At 39.5% G+C, this 6,228-nt stretch overlaps 1 pseudogene; it reads right to left on the bottom strand.

Moving 5' to 3' along the window:
• Window positions 1-5,102: 5,102 nt before the first annotated feature.
• LOC126512103 (60S ribosomal protein L22-like) lies at window positions 5,103-5,540 on the bottom strand (annotated as a pseudogene).
• Window positions 5,541-6,228: the final 688 nt, after the last annotated feature.

Genomic DNA, 6,228 nt, shown 5'->3' with positions numbered 1-6,228 from the left:
TTATACTTTTAAATAAGTTTGAGACTGTTATAGACTATGGAGACTTTTGAAGTTGGACTAAATGCATTTTTTTGTATTAGGATATGTCTACAAGTCTTTGGGGGGTGTGGAGTGGAATATGGTGGTTTGAAAGAAAATGGCCCCTAAAGGGAGTGGCACTGTTAGGAGGTGTGGTCTTGTTGGAGGAAGTGTGTCACTGTAAAGGTGGGCTTTGAGGTCTTGTACATGTTCAAGTCCTGCCCAGTGAGACAGATCACTTCCTCTTGCCTCTGAGTCAAGACACAAAATTCTGAACTACTTTTCAGCACCATGTCTATCTGCATGCCACCATGTGTTGCCATGATGATAATGGATTTAACCTCTAAAACTGTAAGCCACCCCATTAAACGGTTTTCCTTTATAAGAGTTGTCATGGTCATGGCTTCTGCTCATAGCAGTGGAAACCCTAAGACATCTGGTGAAGGCTGGCAGTACAGAGGCAACAGCCAAGCTCTAAAACAGGCCTCAGCTGTGTCTCCGGAAAAAAACAAAATTGTCAGTGACAGATGAAAAACTAAAAAGCATCCTTAATGGAAATTTTATACATACTCCTTAATTTCCACATGAAGATACCAAGGCTTCTTAATTGTAAGTCTCATAACAGCCAGGGAGTGAATTTTTCTATTATAGCTCAAGATAATTCTACCACTTTAATACATGCATGGTCCTGGGAAAAATTATTCAATTCTTATGAGAAAAAGTTCTTTGTTTGTTTGTTTTTATTAAAGGTAGTTAACCAGAAAGAATTCATGTTTCCTGAATTTTTCCCCTTTGCTCTGATTAGCCAAACTCCAACAATGGGATGTGGGACAGTTACCACCTACGTTAGAGATAAAAAAAATAACAGAATCCATGCTGTCCCAGTATGCTTGCTAGACTGGTTTGGGTCATGGAGCACACTTTTTATTATAAGAACTGCTTTGTTGAGGTACTTTCACTTTGTTCTTGTGTTCCTTTCTGCAATGCTGAGATTATTCTTTGTTTTTAGTCTTCCTTTATACACCCACTCTATTATAACTTGAAAAGGAATTAAAAGAGGGAATGGTGATAAGAAAAAAGCTTTCCCTAATTCTCTAGAACCTTATCCCCTGTCAGTCATGTTTTCTTCTTCCCCCACTTCTTCTGCTCCTAAACACCATCTTGCATGGTTTCCCTTGTTTTCTCCCCCTGCCGCCGCAGTCATATTTCTAACTACAATTTTTCACATGCCATATTTTGATCATATTCTTTCTCCTTTAGAAACTCCCCCCATATGCTCCTCACCTCCCTATTCAACCCACCTTCATGGCACCTCCTTAAAAAAAACCCAAAAATTTAAAATCAAAGCAAACAAAAAACTAATGAGACAAACAAAACATCAAAACAAAACAAAAGAATACATCCAGTGTAGGCAACGCTCCTGGACCTGGGGCCTGTATCACTACAGATACCATCTATTCTGAAGGCACTGGTAGGGGAAGGTCCTGACTCAGTGCTTCTGATCTGGGTTCTCTGAGAAAATAAAAAAAAGCTTTAGAGGATTGCCTCAGGGATCTCTTCAGAACAGACCCACCTTGCAAACTGTGGCTTCTCCAGATAAGAATACTCTTATCAGCTTGGTTTTCAGTAACAGGCTCAGACAAACTTTCTCCTGTCTCTGAGGAGAAGCTAGTGCCTGTTTCTGGACCAGACTCACTATGCACGGAGCTAAATATAAGATATAATGGTGAGCAAGAAGGATACGGACTTAGTCCTCAAAAATCTGGAATAACTTTCAATTTAAAACAACAAATAACAAAACAAGGTGATTTGTTCATTTTTTTACTTAACTGGCGTGGACTGAGTTTATATTTTTGTGCCAAGCCATATGCTGCATTTTAGAACTGCACTGATGAATAAAAAGCCACTCATGGTTAATGCTGATTTTACTGGACAGATTTGAAGGGATTGTTAACCATTGAGAAAGAACCCCTGACTCAAATGCAATTTTGTCCACCACCTCCTATTTTCCCAGGAACATTAGAAAGAGAAACATCACAGCTGCCTGTCTTTGGGGTTTTAAATAGCACATGAATGGATGGAGCTATCAGGCCCATTAACAGAAAGTTACTTCCTTCTGGTCAAAAGAATGGATTCTTAATTTTACCTTTAGCCCTGGGTGCAGACATTGCATTCTGATCTGCATCAAAGAATAGAATATTCTTCTCTCCCCCCCCCTTAAGAGTTAATCTAATTCCTGGCCTGTCAATCACCTGGTCAGGAGATTGCCCTACAGGAAATCTGATTCAATTGAAGACATATTAAGGAGATGGGAAGAATAATTATCTCCTTAATGAGATAATGTACTTACACTTCTCAGAAGCCCTTCCTCTGATGCAGCTGGTTATAGAGCTGCTGGCATGCAACATGTCTAAGCCTGCCCACTCCAGTGAGTTTTTACATGGAGAGCAGAACTTTTCATTTTTCTCTATTTATCTATTTTACAGATAATGGCCAATAGCTTTAGCATACTTTCTGACACACTGTGATTTCCTACTTTTTCTCTGAACATTCTCTACCTTTTTGGCATAGAGCTGCCTGTCAAGCTCTATTACTGAATATGACGCCTCACAGTAACATCTCAGTGGACCCTGAATTTGGGACCCATTCCTGTTACACAGATGCTCTTCTTTTCTTTTTCTTTCTTCCTTTCTGCCTTCTTTCCAGCCTCTTTTTTTCCCTTAAGGTCCAATCTATAACTCTAGAAGACTCCTTTCTAAACTCATGCTCTTGTTGTCCAAAATTTTAATCCATTGAGTTATCAAGCAGGACCCAGAATCCACCTGCCTGGAGTTGCTTTGAGAGTGACTGGTTTGTTTAAAACACTGAATTATGCTCGCGTGACGTAAGAGACAAAAAGTCCATCACCATGAAGACCTCATTTTCTCCATAAGAATGGGATCTAGAGCTGCCAAGAAGATAAACTTCTAGGAGCATCTGGGGGAGTTTGTAGAGCAGATTAATTGAAGCGAGAGGACCCACCTTATATGGGGATGGCACCACTCTATGAGCTGTGGTACAGAACATAAGAGGAAGTTAAAAGTAAGCAAAGAATCAGCATTTGTTTCTCTTTGCTTCCTGATTACAGATATAAAGTGGCCACCCACCTTACATTTCTGCTCCTGGTCTTCTTCCTCATGTTGCACTGGTTTCTCAAAGCAGCAGTCAAAATAAGCCCTTTATCCTTTAAGTTGCTTTTTTCTATTTCTTTATTTATTTTTTAACAAATATCTGATCACAGCAAGGAAATAAAGTAACTAACCCATTGAATCAGGCCACATGTTATGTACAATCTAGCAAAGAGGAATGAATAATATATCCACATACTTATTGTAACTGCTTGCTTTCTTGATCTCTAAGCAATGGTGCAGGTGTGTAGTTTCCTAAGAGAGAAAATAATAGGGAGTTTGGTCCAAGCTGAAGGATCATAGATGTTTCCAAGGATATTACATTTGACCTGAGCTCTGAAGGATGTGGAGTTACCTGGGCACCTTAATTCTGTGTGTCTATATCTCAAACACTTGAGACTAAATGCTTTATAAAGAAAAGACAATTATTTGGCTCATGATTCTGAAGGCTGTAAAGTGCAAGTTGCATGGTTTGACAAAGGCCTTCAGCTACATCACTTTATGACAGAGAAGCAGACAAGGAAACAGTCATGTAGGTTAAGGGACAGAAGAGTGAACAAAGAAACAAGAGACGAGGGAAGGGACAGCTCTACTCTTTTATAACAATCTTCTCTGACAGAGAAAAACGTGGCCCTGAGGTAACTAAATTTATCTCTTCCAAGGGTTGTGCTCTGAAATCTGATAATCTACGGAAGGCCATACTACCTCCATAGTATTTTGTTGGTGACCAAAATTCAGGTACAAGAACCTCTGGGGAAAGAAACCACATACAAACCAGAGCACGAGACAAGTTGTTGAGTGAGAAAAGCAAGCTGAAAGATGGGGGAAGTCTACAAGAAAGAAAAGCTTGAGACAAGTTTAAAGAATTGGGAAAAAAAGCTGAGGGTAATAAGCAAAAGGAAGAATGGTCTAAAAAGAAATAATAACCTTAGTGGTCTGGACCTAATGTCCAGTTTGTACATTTTTATGGATAGTAGTAGAAAGAAGTATTAGATTTTAAGCAATAGAGTGACTCAATTTGACTATTTTTATTTTTAAGGTTTTTTTGATATGCCCACAAAGAATTAGACTCCATTCTATAATTTTCACTTTTTTGTTTTTGAAAGGTCTTACTATATAGCTTTGGATGTCCTGGAACTTATATGTAGACCTGGGTGGTCTTGAACTTAAAGAGATCTGCCTGCCTCCATCCCTAGTGCTAGGATTAAAGATGTGCACCATCCCACACAGCTTCACTATAGTGTCAAATTATGTGGGAGGTCCTTCTGTCTATGTGTTGCATTTATCGGTTAATGAATAAAGAAACTGCCTTGGACTGTTGATAGGGCAGAACAGAACTAGGTGGGAAAAGCTAGGCTGTATGCTGGGAGAAAGAAGGAAGGAGTCAGAGAGACGCCATGTAGCCCCACTGGAGACAGATGCTGGAACATTAGCTGATAAGCCACAGCCATGTGACGATACACAAATTAATAGAAATGGGTTCAATTAATATGTACGAGTTGGTCAATAAGAAGCAGAGCCAATGGGGTAAGCAGTGATTTAATTAATACAGTTTTGTGTGATTATTTCGGGGCTACGTGGCCGGGAACAAACTAGAGGCCTCCTTACTACAATCAAAAAAGCTGTGTTTTTACTTAATTCTCCTTTTAGTCATCTTTCCTACCCTCCTGCTACACCTATTACCCTTGTAACCTCTTCCTACTCCACTTCTTTTCCTTTTTCATGTCACATGTCCTTTTGCCCACTCTCATTCTTCCTAATCACCTATTTTTTTATCTTCTCTTGATCTTCTTTCTAGGTTTCTTAAATTTTACCCACAATTGCACCCATTTATACATATACATGTATACATTACAGGCTAGGAACCACATATACAAGAGAACATCCAGGGTTTTCTTTCTTTTTTTTTGTTTTTTTTTTTTGTTCCTAAATTTTATTTATGAATTAATACAAAACATTCCAGCCCAATGCGTCTTAATCCTCCTCCTCCTCCTCTTCTTCATCCTGGTTAATCTGGAAGTAACGCAGCTCATAGCTCTCTTTGCTGTTGGCGACAACACGCAACCAGTCTCGGAGATTGTTCTTCTTCAAATATTTTTTGGTGAGATATTTCAAATACCTTTTGGAGAAAGGCACCTCGGAAGTGACAGTGATCTTGCTCTTGCTCCGTTCGATGGTCACAACCCCTCCGCTGAGATTCCCAGCTTAGCCGTTCACCTTGATTCTCTCCTGGAGGAACTGCTCGAAATTAGCAGCGTCCATGATCCCATCTTCTACAGGGTGGGTGCAATCAAGGGTGAACTTCAAAACCTGCTTCTTCTTTTTTTTTCCTTCCTTCACCACAAGCTTTTTCATGGGGTGCCATGGCGGCAGAGGAGGCAGAAAGGTTTTCTTTCTAAGTTTGAGTTATCTCACTTAATATCATACTATCCAAATCCACCCAATTTCCTGAAAATTTTATAATTACATTTTCATGAGAGAGATCTGGCTATTATATACAAAATGGGATCTAGGAAGGCAGACTAGGTGGGATTATCCATCAAGATGCATGGACTAGGGGATGGTACGAGAGAATTAGAAAAGTGAGTTGAAATTAGTATCATCATCGTAACTAGAATGACATAGTGATCATGGAATGTGTGGAGGTGCTATGGATAGATAGTGAGATGGCAAATGCGAGAAAGATCACATTTGCAATGTGGTCAAAGTATGTTGAGTTTAGTTTGAGACATTGAACTAAAATGAATTTGAGACATGAAAGTAAGAAGTTTGATAAATAGATCTGGAACTCAAGGAAGGAAGGAGAACGCCTAGAAATCGACATCTGCCTGTTGTCAGTTCAGCACACTGGTGAAAACTGAAGCCAGAGAGTAAAAGAATTAACCAAGACTGAATGGATCATGAACACAAAAGAAGAACGAAGATAGGCCTCTGGTCAACTCCAATAGTTAAAATCAGGTAAGAGAGAGTAAACTCAGGAGAGTGAGGAGACTCATTCAGGAATGGGCATCCTAGCATAAAGAGAGCTTCATGAGGATGTGGC

The sequence above is a fragment of the Alexandromys fortis genome, unplaced genomic scaffold (assembly GCF_014885135.2).
Source record: "Alexandromys fortis isolate MF-2015 unplaced genomic scaffold, M_Fortis_MF-2015_v1.1 scaffold_95, whole genome shotgun sequence".
In the NCBI taxonomy this organism is placed as follows: Eukaryota; Metazoa; Chordata; class Mammalia; order Rodentia; family Cricetidae; genus Alexandromys; species Alexandromys fortis.
The sequence above is the reverse complement of the archived record's forward strand: the minus strand, read 5'-3'. Positions and strand labels throughout refer to the sequence as shown.